Raw genomic sequence first — 22,231 nt, 5'->3', positions numbered from 1 at the left:
AGAGCTTCTGCACAGCAAAAGAAACTACCATCAGAGTGAACAGGCAACCTACAAAATGGGAGAAAATTTTTGCAATCTACTCATCTGACAAAGGGCTAATATCGAGAATCTACAAAGAACTCAAACAAATTTATAAGAAAAAAACAACCCCATCAAAAAGTGGGCAAAGGATATGAACAGACACTTCTCAAAAGAAGACATTAATGCAGCCAACAGACACATGAAAAAATGCTCATCATCACTGGCCATCAGAGAAATGCAAATCAAAACCACAATGAGATACCATCTCATACCAGTTAGAATGGTGATCATTAAAAAGTCAGGAAACAACAGGTGTTGGAGAGGATGTGGAGAAATAGGAACACTTTTACACTGTTGGTGGGACTGTAAACCAGTTCAACCATTGTGGAAGACACTGTGGCGATTCCTCAAGGATCTAGAACTAGAAATACCATTTGACCCAGCCATCCCATTACTGGGTATATACCCAAAGGATTATAAATCATGCTGCTATAAAGACACATGCACACGTATGTTTATTGTGGCACTATTCACAATAGCAAAGACTTGGAACCAACCCAAATGTCCATCAATGATAGATTAAGAAAATGTGGCACATATACACCATGGAATACCATGCAGCCACAAAAAAGGATGAGCTCATGTCCTTTGTAGGGACGTGGATGAAGCTGGAAACCATCATTCTCAGCAAACTATCGCAAGGACAAAAAACCAAACTGCCATGTTCTCACTCATAGGTGGGAATTGAACAATGAGAACACTTGGACACAGGAAGGAGAACATCACACACCGGGGCCTGTTGCGGGGTGGGGGGAGGCGGGAGGGATAGCATTAGGAGATATACTTAATGTAAATGATAATGTAAATGATGAGTTAATGGATGCAGCACACCAACATGGCACTTGTATACATATGTAACAAACCTGAATGTTGTGCACATGTACCTTAGAACTTAAAGTATAATAAAAATACATATATAAATAAAAATAAATAAATAAACTTGCCCAAGTTAATTAACTTCTTTAAATTAGTTTCCTCATCTATAAAGAGGTTAATACCACCTACCTCACAGGGTTATTCTGAAGATTAAATGAAGAAATCCATGAAAATTATCTTACCCTATACCTATACCTTGTAGTTAGTAAAATAACATAGAATTGGCACACGATGTCCATGTATTTACCATATGAATCTTTTTGATGTTACAATCATTATATGGTACTTTCATGGGGAAATTCATTATTAACAATCTATCTCACTATTCTGGCACTTCAGTAGTGGCTGAAAGAAAAGATTTAAATGAAAAAGGTTATAAACTAAAGTTAAAAGCACAAGGATTCTTCATACTAATATTCAATCCTACTAGATGACAAATCTATAATGAAATAACATTTGACAAATTTACATACATTGCAGAATAAGTTTTTCTCCATGTATATACAGATGCTCCTAGACTAATGATGGGGTTATGTCCCAGTAAACCCATTTTCAATTGGAAATATCATAAGTAAAAAATGCGTTTAGGCTGGCGCGGTGGCTCATGCCTGTAATCCCAGCACTTTGGGAAGCCAAAGCAGGCGGATCACCTGAGGTCAGGAGTTCAAGACTCCTGGCCAACATGGCGAAACCCCATCTCTACCAAAAATACAAAAATTAGCCAGGCATAGTGGCGCGTGCCTGTAATCCCAGCTACTCAAAAGGCTGAGGCGGGAGAATCACTTGAACCCGGGAGGCAGAGATTGCAGTGAGCGGAGATCACCACCACTGCACGCCAGCTGGGGCAACAGAATGAGACTCCATCTCAAAAAAAGAAAAATGCATTTAACGCACCTAACTTAACAAACATCAAAGCTTAGCTTAGCCTACCTGAAATGTGCTCACATTAGCCTAGAGTTGGGCAAAATCATCCAACAAAAAGCCTATTTTATAAAAGAAGTATTGAATATCTCATGTTATTTATTGAATACTGTACTGAAAGTGAAAAACAGAATGATTTCACACCATTGTAAAGTCAAAAATTCATAAGACAACCTTTGTAAATTGAGGACCATTCGGTATATATAGATACAGATATATATAGATATAGAATGTATCTATACACACACATTGCGTACACCAAAGGTATTTTATTATATACTATGACAGTAAACTTTAAAAACAATTGATAAAACTTCACAAATTTGATAATGCTACTCATTCCTTAAAACTGTTCATGCTCTTATATCATATGCATTTGTCAAAATTATAATTATGTGATTGTATACTGAATAGCTCTTTTATTAGCTAGTGTGGCAGTTGCATGGCAGCAGGTACCATTTCTCTCTTGTTCACACCTATCTTCCTGAAGTATGTTTTGAAAGAATGTATAATCTGTGTCTTTATATATATGTATGAATGTATGTATGTATGAATGTATATACATATATAAATGAGTACATATGAAGAGAAAAACGACTAGATGGATATCTACCAAAATACGCTTGTTTTCTCTAAAGGGCAGATGAGTTTCTTTTTTTCTGTATCTTCCAAATGTTTTTCAATATATGTGTAACTGTTTCACAAACAGAAAGTAGCTATTAAATATTTTCTTAAAGATAAATGTTATTAAAAGCTAACAGACAATAAGGAAAACAACAGCATTAGCTTGAAAAGCTACTTAAACTCAAATGATTTCATTGTCTCTGGATGGAAGATGGCCTCAAAAGGGATTACTGCATGTACTCAGGAAAAGGACAATGCAAAGAAAACCAATTTACTAGTTTTAAATAATAAAATGATTAAAATTATACGAAGACAACAAAAGATTATAAAGTCCAACAACAAAAGATAGGATGAATAGCTCGTTCTTGGCAAAGACTTTTATGATATAGTCATTTTTCAAAGACAAATTATCTGTGAAGATAACACTGGAACAGTGTAAATAAATATACTGACAATGTGAAAGGAGATTTTTTTAAAATGTATTTTCAGAAAATATTTTCACATTTCCCACAAGCTTACCGAATTTATTAATCTTCCAATGACATGGCCATATAATACTCCCTGTGGAAAGCTGAATTCCTTGATACAGAATTTCTTGGTAAGAAATGGATTTCAAACATGCAGGTGGTAAACATAACACATGGAGAGCTCTGTAATCTGGCAAGGAGGGATGAGCTGCAGGATCATCCACACGACAAGGTAATCCAAACAGTGAGTGGGCCAGTGGTTCACATACTTCTTTAGGGCCCACAATAACCACTAGTGCTCTTTATGGACCCTGTGGATTCTCTACTGAATTCTGATACACTGGATTCTCCCATAACTTGGCTCAGCACTGAATATTACATTGCCATAAGAATGAAAAAGTTGAATACAGATTTTTAAAATTTATCGTTAAATAATGATGATACCAAGAAGATGGCAAGAGAAGTACTATCACAGAAGGAAGTCAGACGCTAATAACTAAAACCGATCATTTGGCTGGGTGTGGTGGTTCATACCTGTAATCCCAGCACTTTGGGAGGCCAAAGCAGGCAGATCACTTGACGTCAGGAGTTCAAGACCAGCCTGACCAAGATGGCTAAACCCTGTCTCTATTAAAAATGCAAAAATCAGCCAGGCATTGTGGCATACACCTGTAATCCCAGCTACTTAGGAGGCTTTGGCAGGAGAACTGCTTGAACCTGGGAGGCAGAGATCTTACCACTGCACTCCAGCCTGGGCATCAGAGTGAGACCCCGTCTCAAAATAATAATAATAATAATAATAAAACTGATAATTTAAAAGTTAGCAGATGGTTAGTATTTAGAAATATAAAGGTAAATCCTAGGAGAAGTCATTGGTTGCCTCTGCTAAAAGAGACCAGGTAAGAGGAGGGGCAAAAAAGAAATGACTGGGGTTTTTCTTGTATTAGTTGACACTATACTTCTAGCTATTCTTCTCCTGCTTCAGATGCACTAATCAACCTAGACTACCAAAGTCACCTTATCTTGCCCTGCCCCTTCTAGAGTTTCTGACCACGTCATAGATGTGCCTGATGTTATCCTGACGTGCATTTTTTTTCTGCTGCCACCATATAAAACTAGATCACTCTTTTTTAATCAATTTCTACTACTACTATTTTATGAAGCAAAATCTAAGGGGAAAAGATCTTTTCATTCTCTATGATTCTACTTACATTTTTTTCTTTTGAAAAATTTCATATTCAGGCTTTATATTTATATATTAGTATACATAATTTTACCGAGAGTAGACTTTGCTATAAAGAGATTTTTATATTTATCTGCATTCAATTGGTCAATGAATTCTCTATTGGGATCATACGCGTAATCACAAATTAATTTTAATGCAGCCTCTTTGGGGCTTTTAAATATAAAGACTACTTATAGAGTTGGAATTTAATCTATTTCTTTTTTACTTTAAAAAGACTCTAAATCTCACATATAATCCCTTTCATAATGCAAGCTTTGAAAACAGCTTTTAAGCAATACTTTCATTTTTCCCTTACTTTTTCCAACCACAAGAATGTTGCCCACATTTCTTTAAACAAATCTCTCAGCCACTCAACTTGACAACTTGTAGATATTTTTAAATTATACTAGAGTATACATTACATTGTCAAAAAACAGTTGTCACTAAATGGAATAAAAGACTTAGAAAGGAGATTAAACTTCTCAAGATTCTGAAAATAGTTAACTGTGATGATATATAAAAAATAGCCATCAAAGTCTTTGTTTTACAACTGCAGTAATAAAAACTTGTATATATATCCACAGCTCATCCTAGCTACAAAATCACACTCTTATTAGGCATTAGGTAGTTACTGAGAGCAGTGATTAAGCTTCAAAATCATTAGGCACAGTCCAAAATCTTACCTTAGTTTAAGTAAACTTTACTACGTAATATCTTTGCCTAATAATCAGTTCATCACATACAGGAAAAAAGTCAATCAGTCCTTCTGTAGAGAATGAATAATGTATTTCCTAAAGCCAAAAAAAAGACATTCTTCCACTTCTCCATATCATCTTGGAGAACAATTTACGCTCAACTACACAGGAAAACTATTCTTTCTGAGATGACCTCAGTTGTGACCACTTTTTTCCTTTATGGGTCATATACCAGACACAGTAGTGGTTAGGTAATCGTTATTTTGCCTCAATTTAATTTCTCGTGTGTATGCATATTTTAGCATTGCCTGTGTGTCAAGACTTTTTCATGTATTGAAAGAGATACTACTTAGCTGAATAAAAAGTGACTCCTTCTTCCAAAGATCTTAACATTTATTTGGGGAGATGAAATGAATAAGCAGTACAGGGCTGCGGTTAAAAATACGGGCTATGAAGTGAAAAAAACTTGACTCTAGAATTAAAAGTCTTTGACGATGAAACCCAGTAATCTGCTTCATGAGTTTTAAACTCAATAAAGTTTCAGGGTCTTGATTTGGGAGAATCCAAGGGATACCCTTTCATTTACTGCAAACTTATAAATTTATTAAGGTCCAGCTTTAGCACAAGTAATTTATGGCGCTCTTTGCAAACAGAGTAAATCTAGTAGTTTCAGACTACTAATTTTTCTAACCTTAGCCTTTGGCAGCACTATTGGCATCAAACAGGTATACAATAAGCTAAATTTGTTAAATAATGTTAATAAATAATATCGCTTCACAGAAAATAACTGTGGATTTAACTGAGTTAGAACCAGACTAGCTATAAAACCTGAGATAGAAATGATCTTTTCTAGCAGAGGCATTACAATGATTATAGTTTCATGTCACCAGTTACCCATTGTCGTTAGCTTTATACTGTGATACATAATTGGGTATCCTTTCATCTTGTTCTTCAAAATTTTCTAAACTCTTCTTGGGTCTTTGCCTCTCCTTTTGAATTTTAAATTGGTATGTTAAGTTCAAGCTTTTATTCTTTTTGCTTAGCATTTTTCCTATTCTCTTACTTCTTTCTGCATCTATTTAATTTTATTGCCATACGGACCTCAACCCCAGTTCAGGTGGGTATATTTCAAAGAAAAGTCACATACTATTTTCATGACCTTCTTTCTAGTAATGCTTGTACAAGATGATGCCAAAATTCTGTGATCAGTAATTTTCAATATGAAAAATAAAACCATCATTAATTGCAGATATCAGAACTATTCCCTTTTGCTCAAGTATGGATAATTACAGTTGACCACCACAGAATTCCAAAATTGGAGTTTTAGAATTCCAAACTTTCAGAGTTCCAAAATGAGATATTTACGGACTTGCAAGTCATCAAAGCTTAAGTCAATCTGTGGTGTGTCTAACGCGTACTTTGAAGTGTTATCAACTAAGCTAAAATGCTACTAGAGATAATACACCAAAGTTATTCTGAGAATTAATGATAAGCTCTAGCCAAAGCCACACTGTTTGCTTGCATCTTTCAGTGTGTGACAACAGATAGAGCTTAAAATAATTTTACAGGGACAATGGCATTTGCTAAATGCTTGCTACGAAGTCTTTGAAATTTCTCATTTTCTGTTATTCACTTACTCTTTACACATTGGGAAGTAATTGAAAGATTTCTACTAAATAGATAATACATAAATCTTTCAGAAATGTCCTAACTTTGAATCCAAAAAGTGAGAATAAAATATATTTTATATAGAAAAATAATCCATATGCAATCATAGCTTAGAAGAATATTTAAGACAAGGGAGATGTCTTGAAGCAAACCTTATGAAGTGAGCAAACAACAAAAATGTATTCAGATGACAATTCTACTGAATCATTATGTAACTGTATATTATTACATCACTATATCATTTCCATATATTTAATATATGTATTTATGTGTATGCTGCATACTATATCACTGACTTATGTAAGGAACTATATAAAATGAAGCTTTCTATTCTGTAAATCATTATACAAATATGAGGTACTGGTATCATCATTTTATTGAAGATTTTATACCGAACATAAGAATTTTTTTTTTCTTGAGACAGTCTCGTTCTGTCACCCAGGCTGGAGTGCAGTGGCGCGATCTCCGCCTCCTGGGTTCAAGCGATTCTCCTGCCTCAGCCTCCTGAGTAGCTGGGTAACTCCCGAGTAACTGCTACTGGTAATAAGCCAGTAGAGCCAGGAAGACAAAGGGAAATTATGTTAATTGAGCACAGAATGCTTTATCCAATTTGCCCTCTAACATGTGGGTACAGTGTACACAGATACTATGCATACTGTTTTACACCTTGCTTTTTTAACTCAACTTCTTAAACTTCAGCTTATTTTTATTTGCTCAAAAACTGTTCATTTAAAAAATAATACATATTGTTCCATTATACAGACAGACGAAGATATATTGACTCCATTTCCTGCTGATGAACATTTAGCTTGCTCTTAATGCTTTAATAATTTACTTCAAGTATACTTCATTTTACACATTTGTGAGTATATCTATGGGATAAATTTATAGAAATGGAATTGATTGGTCGGAGGGTATAATCATTCCCTTTAGAAGGGAACAACCCTACAGACGTCCTGTCTATCAAAGGCCTTTTCTAGGAATACATACAAATAGGCAATCTACAGGAGAATGAGAATGCATACATCAAGACAGAGAAACAGGGATACAGAGGTTATTTAGCAACTAACTCTGTACTCCATATAGAACCTCCTCACATATAAGAATATGATGCTTGCAGGCATTACATTACCCGAGAATGCTGGCACACAAATGAAGGTCAATTAACTCTGCATATAGTGTCCTTAACTTTAGGACCAAGAGCAAATACACACAAAACTGATGTTTTCTACAAACAAGTATTGGAAGCCAAGGAAATAGGACACTTAGAGTAACCAATTAAAGCAAAACATGAATTAACAACCTCATGTAGATACTGAGTACCTTATATGGCTTTTTTTTTTTTGCTTTTAACTTAACACCTTAGATGGCTTTTTCAACTCAAGAAATATTGCCCAGGCAATGGAAAGCACAGGGTTAGGCAAAACACTTCTAAGTCAGGTATTTATTTATACATATAAGGAAGAAATTGAGACAGAAGAGGAAGAGCGTGGCCAGCCACGGGACATCAAATCACCACTGGCAAGGTAACTACACAGCAAAAGTGGTGAGCTGAGAAAGACCAATTTATCTGTGAACTATACTAAGCTTAGAGGGAAGTGGGTGTGCCCTAAAGAAGATTAGATGAATTCCTAACATGTTTTTAAAGTAGAATAATGTGAGTCACTCAGAGGGAGTAAACAGGCACTTTATATCTGATGTCTTTTGGTTCACCCCTTTATTTCCTCTCTTATCTTCCCTTAGAAAAATGTCATGAAAACAATCCAATTCCTTATCTCTTTCTAAATTGAAAATTGGATGTATATGAACTTTCTATGGAATCTACTAAAACATTGACAATATCTCTCCAATTTCCTGTTGTAGACCTCTAAGAGGGTGAAGCAAAATGAAAGTATTTCATCTAATTCCTATCTTCCTGCTAGTAAATAAATTTATGTTCAAAGTATTTTTTCCTTCTAGTCTTAAAGACTTCTTTATAAAAATGTCAGGACAAATGGATTTCAAAAGTAAAGGCTTAGAGTTTGGAATGAATGTTGGATGGCAATCCATTTGAGTGGTAGGTATGGTCTCTTCTGAATTAAGTAGCCTGGGTTCAAATCCTGAATCAGTTATTGATGAGTAACCTTGTGTAAGTTACTCAGACTTCCATTTCTTTATTAAGAAAACAAAAGTGCTCGAGCACACACAAAAAAGTGTGAAAACAGAGAGTACAGTTGGCATCAAGAAAATCAGGGTAAAATTAAAAGTGTCATAAAAGCACCCTCAATGACCAGATGTTAAGACATATCAACTAAGATAATGGTGAGAGACTTGATGATAGATAAGGATGCCTTTTTTTGGTAAAAAGCAAACAAGCAAAAGATTACTTAATAGCACTGTACTTACCAGGAGTGAGAAGAGATGGTAAACACTGACATTTTCTCAACAGTAGTCCTGAATGACTCTGGTATAGAAATGTCCACAATGTAGGAGTTCAGTCACCTGCATAAAGTACTAGGAAACTACAAGACCAACCAACCAACCAACATGAGAAGAAGTCTGGAAAGGAGTCTGAATATAATTCTGGCAAACAGGTGGTAATAAAATGCATCAGTCAGATCTCCTATCTCACATAATCTACATTGTTACAGTCAGTTCAGTGTACATAATTTACCCTTTCAGAAGACAAAATGTGTTAGACAGAATAATGGCTTCCCAAAGATGTCCCTGTCCTAATCCCCAGAACCTATGAATATGTTACATTAACATGCAGAAGGGAATTTAGGGTACCAGATGGAATTAGGCTGCTAATTAGATGATCTTAAAATAGGAAGATTATCCTAGATTATCCAGTGGGCCTACTGTAATCACAAGGGCCCTCAAATGTGGAAGAGGGAGAAAGAAGAGTCACTGTTAGGATGATGCAATGTGAGACAGACCCCTTAGTCACTGTTGCCTTTGAAGACAAAAAGAATGCAAGTCAAGGAATGCAGGTAGCCCCCAGAAACTGGAAATGGCAAGAGAAATGATGCTCCCCAAGAACCTTCAGAAAGGAAGGTCAACCCCTTAATTTTAGCCTAGTGAAGCCCATTTCAGACCTGTAACCTCCAAAACTGTAAAATAATAAATTTGGGGGTTTGGGGGTACAGTCTGGCCACTGAGTTGGTAATTTGTTACAGCAGCAATAGGAAACTAATACACAGGTAAATAATTTTTGGAAAACTTTTATGAAAATGTTATAGTAAGCATTTTTTTAATTGAGGTATTTGATGTCAATTTACGTAGCAAATTCAGTTATTCAGAATTAACCATGTTCTGGGGTTTCTCGGATAACTGAAGTTTTACCACTAAGTTTAGATATATATATATTTTTTCCTTAAGCCCTAAGATCGTTAACAGTTAAGTGTAAAACCTAGATGTTACAATGTTAATTAATATAATCACAAAATAATTCACATGCAATTTCAAATACCTTAAATCCCTTGAATATTCAGGTTGAAAAAGGTGAGGGGGCCTAATGTCAGAAAGAGTGCTAGGGTTGAACATATTAAGTAAAAATTTTAAGTAATATATATAACACCAACGTTAAAAAATTTAATATCACAAATGATGGATTTTTGCACCACTTACCGTAGATTTAGCTTTATATTTTAAAAAATACTTCAAGTTATAGAAGAGGTATTGTAAAAATCAAGAACTCCTATGAATAAAAATATCTTCTATTGATGACAGCAAATTTAATTTGTATTTAATATTAGATAGATAATTAAGCCACATTAAAGTATTTCCCTAAAGAGTATTAGGAAAAAGAATCTGTTTGGAACTTCTTGAAAGTAATAAATTCCAAAGATTTCCTAATAGCTTTTGTTTGATAACAATTTAAGAAGTGAATGTGAAGAGGAAAAAAAAACTACTTAATATGCTTCTCTAGATAAGTTTACCTTCTTTTTTTATACTGTTACTTCCAATGCAAAACTATTCTGCTTGGAAGAGAAGTGAGGTTGTGTGTATATAGATGTGTGGGGCCGGCTGGGCTGAGGTGGGCGGTAAGGTTTAAATGGGATATAGTAAGGAACAAAGCACTTTCTGCTCCAAGAGAAATTAATAACCGGGGATAGTACTGACAATGCAATATCATTTGGGTCAGAATATTTTAAAAATCCATCATAATGTTCAGTTCTATGAGGATATCCTCTTCCCAAAGCAAGCATCATAAATGGTCAAAACAAATTTTATATCCATCATTTGTATAATCTGCACAAAAGTGGAAAACAAATATTTATAAATACTACTCAACTGAGTTATAACCTCACAGCTTTTTGCATTATATAATCAATAGCTCCACTTAAGACAAATAGAATAGACAATAGTCTAGGAGTTGTTATAAAATGTCATGAAATAAGACATATTTCAAAAAACACTTTTATAAAAATATACTTTTGAAGGCTGCTCAGTTGTCAATGATTTAACAGGACAAGAAAACACAATATTGGGAAAAAAGGCCATAAGAAATCAGATGAAAAATACATCTGACTACCATGACCTTAACAAATAGGCTTACACAAGTGTGAAATGCACACAAGAATAAGAGAACAACTAGACTAGGGCAGTTTGTTTTATGCAGCACCCAGCCATCTCAACAATCATCTACTAAAAAATGACTATAAAAATGAAAGATGATAGTGTTTCCTGTCTAGGAAATATTATTCAAAATTGGAACACAGTGCTCTTAAGAAGAAACAGTGACCTCCAACCTTAAGAATATCTTCTTAGGAAGGGGCTATCAGCCACAAAATGCCAAAAGTACAATAATCTGATGTTGTGATCTGAGCAACATTCTTTCTCATAATTTTTCCATCTTTGGTATGTGTGTCAGGCACTGAGTAAGAGAAATGATCCTTTTTTCCCCCGAAAAACATACACAAACAATGAAACCACTGTGTGTTGACAGAGATACCACAAATAGGCAAAGCAAATATTATTTGGGCTTCTAAAAAGATATCATATGACTACATGGTTAACAAAAGATGCTGACATATTAGAGTTGTAAAAATTTAAAGGAGCAAGCTCCATCATTTGTGAGGTACAAAATGGTTTCAAGAGTTTTACTGCTACATTAGAGGTATAAATAAGCCTGAAGAAAATCACAGACATTCGAATTATATTTTTAAAAATATTTATATGCTTAATTTAGGCAAACTATCAAATTGAGGCTTAACTTTTTAAAGTAAGCTAACTACAAAATAGGAATTCCTAACTTAAGAGTAAATGAACCCATAGAGTTGAAGTAACTTCCTCATAGCCAGTAAGTGACGAAGTCAGGTTTGAACTCTGGTATTTCTGATTCGTCTCATTAACCAGAAAAACAAGCCTATGCTGTTGTCAAAGTAGCCTTTTCTTCTGCTGGATTTAACCATGGCAAGGTATTGCTAATCTCTGCATCAAGAGATTCATCAATAAATCTCATGCACATACTTCCCTAAACAGAGGTTACCTAAGCAGTAGCAAAAACTGACCAGATATTAGCCGGGCACGGTGGTACAGGCCTGTAATTCCAGCTACTCAGGAGGCTGAGGCATGAGAATCACTTGAGCCTGAGAGGCGGAGGTTGTAGTGAGCTGAGATTATGCCACTGCACTCCAGCCTGGGCAACAGAGTGAGTGAATTCATCCTTAATTAAATAAAGGACTAGATTTCATACAGAGAATGCCTCAAAACAGACCCTCTACAAATCAGAATAAATTAGCATCGCATCACAGTGGTGTGGTGGAGATGCACAGCTCCTAGTCATAATGCCTGGCCAGTGCCAACTTCACCACTTACTCAATGTATCCCTATAAAATTGGGAAAATAAGAATATGTACTGCTCTTGAGCCACTTGCTTGAGCCCACTCCCACACTGTGGAGTGTATTTTTGCTTCAATAAATCTATGCTTTTGTCTTCAAAACACAACAAAAAAGAATATGTACCTATATGGGTTGAATGGTGGCCCCCCAAAGAGATGTGTCCATGTCCCAATACCCAGACCCTATGAACGTAACCTATTTGGGAGAAGGGTCTTTGCAGATGTAATTAAGTTTAAAATTTTGAGATGGGATCATCCTAGATTATACTCAGGCAGACCCTAAATCCAATGATGAATGTCCTTATAAGAAACGAAAGAGGAGAGGACACAGACAGACTAAGAGGAAGAGACAAGCTGACCAAGGAGGCAGAGACTAGAGTGATGCAACTGCAAGGAATGCCAAAATGATCACAAGTGTTGGTGAGGATGTGAGGAAAAGGAAACCCTTAGCGTACTGCTAGTGGGAATGTAAACTACTAGTACGACCATTATGGAAAACTGTGTGGAGGTTCCTTAAAAAAATTAGAAATAGAACTACCATATGATCCAACAATCCCACTCTTGGGTATATATCCAAAGGAAATGAAGTCAGCATATTGAAGAGATATCTGTACTCCCATAATATGGATCAACCTAAGTGTCCATCAATAAATGCAAGGATAAAGAAAGCACACACACACACACACACACACACACACACACACACACACACACACAGTGGAATACTATTCAGTCTTAAAAATGAAGGAAATTCTGTCATTTGTGAAAACATGTATGAACCTGGAGGACATCATGTTAAGTGAAATAAGCCACACACAGACAAATACCGCATGATCTCCTATGTGGAATCTAACAAAGTTGAACTCATAGAGGCACAGAATAGAACGGTGGTCACTGATGGAGGTGGGCTGGGGAGATGTTGGTCAAAGGATATAAAATTTCAGTTAGGTAGGAGGAATAAGTTCAGAAGACATTGTAAAAGATGGTGATTATACTGAACAACAATGTAGTATATTCTTGAAAATTGCTGAGAGAATAGATACTAAGTGCTCACACCCCAAAAAATTGGTAAGTATGTGGGATAATGCATATGTTAATTAGCTAGATTTTGCCATCTCACAGTGTATACATATTTCAAAACATCATGTTGTACATGATAAACATATACAACTTTTATTTATAAATTTAAAAAATTAGAAATAATTAAAAAAAATAAAACTGACAACAGCCACCTGAAGATGAAGGAAGCAAAGAAGGATTCTCCTAGAGGGAATGTGATCCTGCCAGCACCTTGATTTGAGACTTGCCTCCAGAACTGGGAAAGAATAAATTTCTGTTGTTTTAAATCCCCCAGTTTGTGGTAATTTATACAGTAGTCACAGGAAACTAGTATCGTACCCAAAAAGAGTTTTTAAAGGATCTGATAAAACAGTGTAGTATGCAAAGCACCTTCATCCGAGTAATGACTACTAATGAATGAAAATATATGAGGGGCTGACCATTCTGTCCACTTTTGCATTTTCCCAGGGTGGTAAACATCTCTGGGAAACACATATGTCTTTTCTCCTTGTGAAATGAAATGAGGAAACACATATGTCTTTCCTCCTTGTGAAATGAAATGAGGAAAAACATATGTCTTTCCTCCTTGTGAAATGAATTACAAAAATTGATTTAGTGCCCCAGTAAGTATATTTTTTAAATTAGTAATTATAACCATTAAACTGTTTTTAGGAAATAATTTTGTTTTAATAATTTTTCTCATTTATTTTACTAATTTAGCTAAAGCTAAATTTACCAGGAACCATGGAAAAGTAGCATTCGCTCCTACTAAATAGATGAAATAACAGAATTAGAGATTACTGGAAATAGTTGAAATTATAAAAATAGGGTGGATCATTTAATAAAGAAAAAAGATTCATTTTCCAATAAGTGAAATATTGCTTGTGTAGGACAGTATACACTACTGAAGCACAACAATTTCTTCTTCTAACCCAAAGAGACACTTTAGCCACTCGAGCAGCCCATGCAATCTACTGATTAGGTAGAGATCCAAACGTCCTCTTACCTAGAAGGTAAGATGTATCACTGAAACCTCCTTCTCTGCAGGGTTATGGCCTACCAAAAACTAGCAGGCAAATGAGAAAAAAATGTACCCCTTAATAAACATAATAAATGTAATCTCCCTTTAAGGACCAATATACAGGCTTCCATCTCGTGTTGGAGAGCAAAGAGGAGCCCCTTACTTACTTACTTACTTACTTTATTTATTTATTTATTTATTTGACAGTCTCACTCTAACCCCCAGGCTGGAGTGCAATGGCATGATCTCGGCTCACTGCAACCTCCGCCTCCCAGGTTCAAGCGATTCTCGTGCCTCAGCCTCCCAAGTAGCTGGGATTACAGATGTGCGCTACTATACCCAGCTAATTTTTGTATTTTTAGTAGAGACAGAGTTTCACCATGTTGGCCAAGCTGGTCTCAAACTCCTGACCTCAGGTAATCCGCCCACCTCAGCCTTCCAAAGTGCTGGGATTACATGCATGAGCCACCATGCCCAGCTGGGCCTCTTACTTTCAATTCCCATCTCCCTGACTCCATTCACTTTTTCAAAACAGTAGATAAAAGACACAAAGAAACAGGAAGCCGGAGAGAATAGCAGGCCCTGGCCAGGGCACCTGCAACACCTGAGGACAGAAGGTGAAGTGAAACTTGGAGACCATGATTCTGTTAAAGCACAGCTTATTCCATCCATCAGTAAATGTGACCTAATGTAGATCAAATGAAGACCAGTCAGTCAGAGACTACCAGGGGAGGAGCTGGATGACAGGAGCTGGATGACAGAAGCTGTGTCCTCCATCAGCCCCCTCCAGCTGGGCAGAGAAGATGTATATGGAAGTTCTGTTCTCACGATGGGCAGAAGCAGTAGAAAGGAGAATGAATTACCTCACTCCTCAACTGGAAATGGACAAAACAAGGGGCTGGGTACATAATTTAAAATTTAAACATGGGGATGTTAAGTTATGGCTCCCTGCAGAGGGCTACGGCATGTGGGGCTGCCCCACAAAACTGTCCTTGCCAATCTGTAGCTAGGACTTCAGTGTAATTTTATTTAGCATCACAAACTTACGCTTATCAGCTTCATTTATTTCTATACTTTGGTTTCCTAATTCTTGATAAAAGCACTTTTAGAAAATTTTCATCCATTGGGTGCAATACTCAGTTTAAAACATATTTTAGCACCCATCAAGTGGTAAGTTTGCAGAAAATGTCAGGGTACTACTGAAAGCAAAGGAGGAATGGCCTTTGGCCTTAGGGAACTTTCAGTCCAGTGGCAGGTGTGAATAAGGTTTTACATGGATGACATGTTTTTTTTCCTAAGGCCAAGACATTGGAAAATTGGGAAGTGGTGTATGTTAGGGTATACTAAGTATCCTACATCCCTAAAGAGAGAAAGTGTAATGGCATAAGAGGTTCCAGCTCTGACCTTCTTAGAGAAACCAGGAAACTGGGGATCTCACCAGCCCACATGAATTTGCCTCAAACAGTTTTAGACATACAAAGGAAGATGAAGTATACAAGCAAATGGCACATGGTTCTCCCAGATGTTTGTATCATTCTGATGACCTCTCTCATACTGACTTCTGTTACAGGTTTTGATTTAGCTGTCATACTATAGCAAACACCCCTGACAGGCAAGTACTCTGTATCTTTTTCTTTCTGTAACTGCACAACAATTAATGCAGACTCATACCAACCAAAAACTGACAAGTAAGTTTTAAATGAATGAGTATATTTGTGTTGCTAATGGGAGGCAAGAAAAGAGAAATACTAAACAAAAGGAGCAGAACAGAGTTTTAAATGGAAGGTAAGCAATGGAAAAGAGACAATAAGACATGGATCAGCACAGCTGCTCAAAAGAAAGTCACTCAACCAGTTTTAGGACTTTCAACACTCATCACTGGAACCCTCATTCCTCCACCCCAACTCTCTCCTAGCGCCCAGGCCTTCATTAGTTCCCACCTACACTTGTGAAACAGTCTCCTCTAACTGGTCTCTTTTTTCTCTCCCTACACACATTACACAGCAAGAATACCTGTGTTTTTCATCCTGGCTGTGTGACGTTAGACAAATTATTTAGGCACTGCTCCTCTACTTCCTCATCTTTATTAAAAGAATAATAGGCTGGGTGTGGTGACTCACGCCTGTAATCCAAGCACTTTGGGAGGCCGAGGCGGGCGGATCACGAGGTCAGGAGATCCAGACCATCCTGGCTAACACAGTGAAACCCCAACTCTACTAAAAATTCAAAAAAATTAGCTGGGCGTGGTGGCAGACACCTGTAGAACTAGCTACTCGGGAGGCTGAGGCAGAAGAATGGCGTGAACCCAGGAGGCGGAGCTTGCAGTGAGCCGAGATCGCACCACTGCACTCCAGTCTGGGTGACAAAGCGAGACTCCATCTCAAAAAAAAAAAGAAGAAGAAGAATAGTAACATCTATGCCTCACAGAGTTCTTGAAAGGATTAAGTGAGTTATATGTAAAGCATTTAAAAGAATGTCTGACACATATTACCTGCTCTATAAGTATTATTAGTAGTAGTAGTATTATATATTTTACTATTGCCTTATAAAAAAACTCTTCCACAGTTTCCCATTAACTTAGAAATGAAATTCAAAATTTTACTCACGGCAACCAAGACATTTTATAATCTGAACCCTCCCAATCCTCTAACCATCTCCCAGCTCTTCCTGTCACCTCAAAAAATCTGTATTTTTGCCCCACTGAACTACTGACAAATTCTCAGAACTGAGTGCATCTTTGCTTAAGCTGTGCTCTCTGCCTTGAATGGCCTCTTTCCTCCTACCATCAACCACCTAGCAAATTCTATATTTAAGTTTTAATTTGTGCAATATCTCCTGGAACATGTTGACTCCTCTACGCTCCTTTCTCTCTGTTCCAGTTGCTACTTGTACATACCTACATTCTGAGGATCGTCCACCTGTATTATAAATATTGTCACTTTATATGTCTGTTTCTTTCCATTAAGAGCTTCTTGAACTGAGAGATGCATTTATTTTATCTACCTATTCCCTAATCCTAGTGTAGACCTGGCATACCACTATAGTTAAATAAATGCCTACAGAAGAGAGGAAGAAAAGAAACGAGGAAAAGATGGTGTTTTTTTCCTTCATATATCATGGCCTCTGTGGCCCCAATCCTCTTCTGCATTCTTCCATTTCCTATATAATTCCTCTTTAGCCAACAAGTTCAGCCTAAAGCACATGTAACAGTTTTTCTACACTGCAAATGAATTTGGGGTATGAATTATATATTATACATAGACACATATATATTATACATAGACACATATAAGTACTCTTGGGGAACTCTGTTCATCTTGTTACTTATTCACATATTACTAAGGTTTGTACAATCCTTTCAAGCTTCTTTTCCTAATCTATGCTTGATCCCAACCTCCAGTCCAGCTCATCTCATTTGATTCCTGGGAAAACTGAGTACTTGTACTAACTTATTACTTGTCCTGTCTTTTAATCATGGAATCCCTCTAAACTAGGATCTCTCTTCTTGAAGATCCCAGCAAACTTTATCACTGTCCTTAGTTTTAAAAATTCTTCCTTTTCAGAATCTCAAACTTCCAGTGACTAAACAATGCTACTCTGCTCTCTCCTGCCATCATCATTCATCCCAATCTGTCGTTACATCAACACTTTTCCAATTTCTGTAATTGAGTTACATAAGGTTTATTCAAGCTCTACATATATACAGTTGAGAGAGGACATTTTGGCACCCTAGAATCAAGTGGAGGGATTTTGAGGCTCTAAAGAAAGAAAAATTCAGGAAAATAAACAACTTAAAGAAAGTATAAGAAAAGGTTACAGAAAATGGAAAACATGCTGGTTTCTTTAATAGTTATGGTATTTGCTATAAACCAATTTACCACTAAATCCAGGATTTCCCAATCTCAGCATAAGATACTGACTGATGAGATACCTAAAAGAACATTGTAATTAGTCCACAAAATAGATGGAGAAAGCAGCAGAGCAAGGTCAACAGGGTGGAAAGGTTAAGATCACAGGTTAATACCAATCTGTTCTTCCTTCTCTCCTCCACCACACAACTCCAATTCCTGTGTCACTACTGTGACAGAGTTGTCACAGAACTGCCACAGTGGGCAATCTTTTACACAAATCAAAATGAAAGTTTGAATCATAAAGACAAAGGGCTCTGCTGGTTAATAGCTGGAGTTGCTTCAAACTCTAAAATGCTATGAATTTATGAAGTCTGTTCTCAATACTCAGACTTAACCATGCATTTTAATTCAACTAAAAAACTATTTCACAGATGAAGATCATATTAAAGCTACTTTAATTAGTTTCAGAGAATGCACACACTGGAGCTGCTAAAGAAACAAATGAGGTAATACTGATACTGGAATATTTTGTAAGCTACTAATAAAGCAAAAATTTTCAAAGAATTTTAAAATATGTGATCCCTGTTAATACTCTTAACAGGGTTGACTCCTTGCTAGAAGTTTCCATGGAATTTGAAATTACTGGAATATCAACAAATGTCTTCATAACTGCCCCCTTTCTCTGTCTCCTATGAAATACATTTAATGGTGAAAATTCTTACTGTGTTGTATTTGGAAATGCAAAACAACTTTTAGAGAAGAAGTATTTATAATTACTGAGCAATAAAAATACTTTAAAATTTCTGTACTTAAGATGTGTGCAGACAAATCATTACATTAAGAGAAATCTGAGATTGAACTCTGGCTTATTTACTTACAAGTTGTGTGACTCTGAAGTACTTACTTAACTCTCTGTAAAGTAGGATGATAATATCTGCCATAATAAGTTGCTATTAAGATTAAATGACTAATGAGCATAAAGTTCCTACCTCAGTAACTTCTTAGAGGTAACAATTTAAAGTGTTTAAGTTCCTTTTTCTTTAATATGCTTTACTTACTAAATTCCTACTATGTACTAAAAAACAAGCTGCTTCCCTAACAACTTGAACACTTTTTCCCTCATATCGCAGAAGAAATACTATTATCTGAAGTTATTGGAATCAAGAATATTGTTATAATTTATTTATTTAAATCCTCTTCAAATGTAAAATTTTTCTTTCAAAACGTAAAAATACTTTTCTGTTTTAAGAATAATTTGGGTACCAGAAATTCTCAGGACAAGAAAACATTCCAGACTAATAAATAACCTATTATTTCAAAGCCTAATTCCAGTAAAACAAAAGAATCTGGAAAGTCCCTCACATTCATTGTAACAGGAAAAAGTGCTATAAACTTCAGCCAAAACAGCCAAGATAAAGGCAGACTTGACTGTAAGAGAGGTATTTGAATGCAGGATTATTCCCTGTGAATTTTACTGTGATGTGGAAATGAACCCTTACTGTATTACCCAAGAAATTAAAAGTTCATAAACAACAACAAAAAAAATGAATCAAAGACCATTTTTCATCTGCATTTCAATTTCAGAGAAAGAGTATTAACAGGGATCACGGCAGGTAAAAAGAAATTATTAGGTAGGACTAGTAACATTTGAAAACCTACCTTCAAGCTGATTTACTATGAAAATGCAGGCTTTAAAATACATTAAACAAAAGAGTTTGACAGTGTAAATACTCTGCCGTGTTTTGCATGGCCATCCACTCCCATGTACTTTTCAACTCACGTAAAGCCTAAGCTATTTCAGTCTTTGAGACTATAATAGCAACAACAGCCACTGGAAAACAGTTGGGAATGACTTGAATTTCAATCCTTTCAAAAATTCCTGGAGCTATGGACAAAAATGTTTATCCGGAAATCTAAGCAGACTGCTGCCATTAACTAAAGGACAATGACCAGCTTGTCACTATTTACCTCACTAATAACTTGTAAATGGTTTCTAAATTTATCAGGCAAAAGTAGCAAAAATTGCCATATTTATAAAAGTGGCGTCCTCTACAACTCAAAGCAACAAATACATATTTGGTATCTTCTATGACTATATCCAAGCCATGGTGGTAGGCCCTGGAGTAGGTAATAAATAAATACATACTGTTTCTGCTTTTGAAGAGTTGGGTTTGACTCTGTTACCACTTAATTCGTGAGCACGCCACATTTTATTCAGCTACTCCTTTTCATCAAGGAAATATTGAGTACTTCTTATTTTAAAACTGAAATTAAGCTATTTTTATTTTTCAAATGACAATAAAGGTGAGGTTAACTTGGTGGAATCCAATGTCATAGAATCAGGCTCCTTTTAATCTGCTAATACGCAGATGTGGCCAGGAGAATCTTCTCATGTTACTCCTTCAGCTGTCTTCCGGCCTGGGATTTTCTATCTCTGCTACACTCCTCACCCTCATGCTGTCTCTCCTCAGTCTCTCCCTCCCTGCGAGTGTCTCTGCTTCCCTGTCTCTACCTCCAGATGGCTTAAAATATTTTTGGTCTGTGCGTTCCAACTCATATAAAGCTATACCTGAGGCAGCTGGAGGTAACTAGCACACAGTTTTAAGTTTTTACCAGTGATCCATGAAAGAAGTCTGCATAAATCTTCAATATATTTGGATTTTTAAATAAATGTAGATTCTTGTATATCAAAGTAGAAAATCTACATCTTCATTTAAAACTGCAATACAATATTTATAAAATCTCCAGCTACTAAAAATACAATTATTATCTTAATGTGGTGGGGGAAGGGTTGTCCATAAAACACTTGACATTTAAAAAAAAAAAAAAAAGAGGACCTTATGTAAGGTTAGAAGTAAGTGCCCAGCACTGTAAGCTCCACAGCAGGTATGAGACCTTCCTTTCTATCCCCAGCAATCCACACAACAAGTGTTTAATTAGAATATGCTGAAACACAAATCTTAAACATTTTCGTTCAAGATATAAGCATAATGACTAGGAGCTGGGTCTCTCTCCACCACCATGCTGTGATGCCATACTAATTTCCTCTACTCTATTCCTAGTCTGTTTTGAGACATATATACAAAGGCTAATGAACAGGTGGCTACAGGTGAAAGTGGGAGGTTCAGGCAAGGAAGGCGTCTTTTTGATCTGGATAATGGGGTGGATGGTGGCGCCGTTCACCAAGACAAGTGCAGCAGCAGGAGACACAAATTTGTGAGACAAGGCATAGAGCTTAGTTTTGCCCACATTGAACTTGCAGAATCTGTACATCTTAGTGAGAAACAGTTTCGGTAACATGACAGGAGCAAAGCCAGACTTCAGTGAGCAGAAGAGCAAGAGGAAGGTGAAAGGGGCAGAACACTGAGCCTGGGCCTAAGCAGGCTAAAATCCTGAGATACTTCTGACTCTTCCCTCATTCTACATCTATCCAGAACACGACTGTGGCTTACAGAAGTACTGCTCAGTTCTCACTTCTCTAATTTCTCCTGCTTTCTATTTCAAGCCGTCACTAAGCCAGGTTACTGCAATACTTGCCTGACTAGTCTCCCTGCCTCTGGTCTCTCTCCACCTCTTTCCAAGCAGTCTCACAAAATATGGTCCTGAAAATGTCACTTTTCTGATAAAGCTTTCAATAATACCTCAGTGTCTAAGACCTTGCAAGGCTTAGTATTCTGACTTCACTGTTCTTTCATTCTTATCTCTATTTCCAGTTGGTCAACATTTGCCTGGGGATTTGTCATCTCCATACTACTTCAAGAGGATATTCCTCCATCTGAATATGAAACAGAGAGAGGGAAGTCAGGGAAGTCAAGTAGTTACCGGACTACCTACCTGACTTCCCTCTCTCGGTTTCTCCCTCTTTCCCTCAGTCACATCCATTTTGTTGCCAAGAAACAAAACAAATACTATATTCTA

The 22,231-nt window shown here is 36.4% G+C and overlaps 1 protein-coding gene across 10 annotated transcripts in view; it reads right to left on the bottom strand.

Moving 5' to 3' along the window:
- PDLIM5 (PDZ and LIM domain 5) overlaps positions 1–22,231 on the bottom strand; it is a 218,023-nt gene that overhangs the window by 111,687 nt on the left and 84,105 nt on the right. The window contains exon 1 of one of the 10 annotated variants that reach the window (XM_030819140.1): positions 2,492–2,532. The exons of the other annotated variants lie outside the window; for them this stretch is intronic. The gene's annotated coding sequence lies outside the window, so the exon portion shown is untranslated. Of the gene's footprint in view, positions 1–2,491; positions 2,533–22,231 lie in introns of those variants that run through there. 10 annotated transcript variants of the gene reach the window in all.

Source organism: Nomascus leucogenys, chromosome 9 (genome assembly GCF_006542625.1).
Source record: "Nomascus leucogenys isolate Asia chromosome 9, Asia_NLE_v1, whole genome shotgun sequence".
Classification (NCBI taxonomy): Eukaryota; Metazoa; Chordata; class Mammalia; order Primates; family Hylobatidae; genus Nomascus; species Nomascus leucogenys.
The sequence above is the reverse complement of the archived record's forward strand: the minus strand, read 5'-3'. Positions and strand labels throughout refer to the sequence as shown.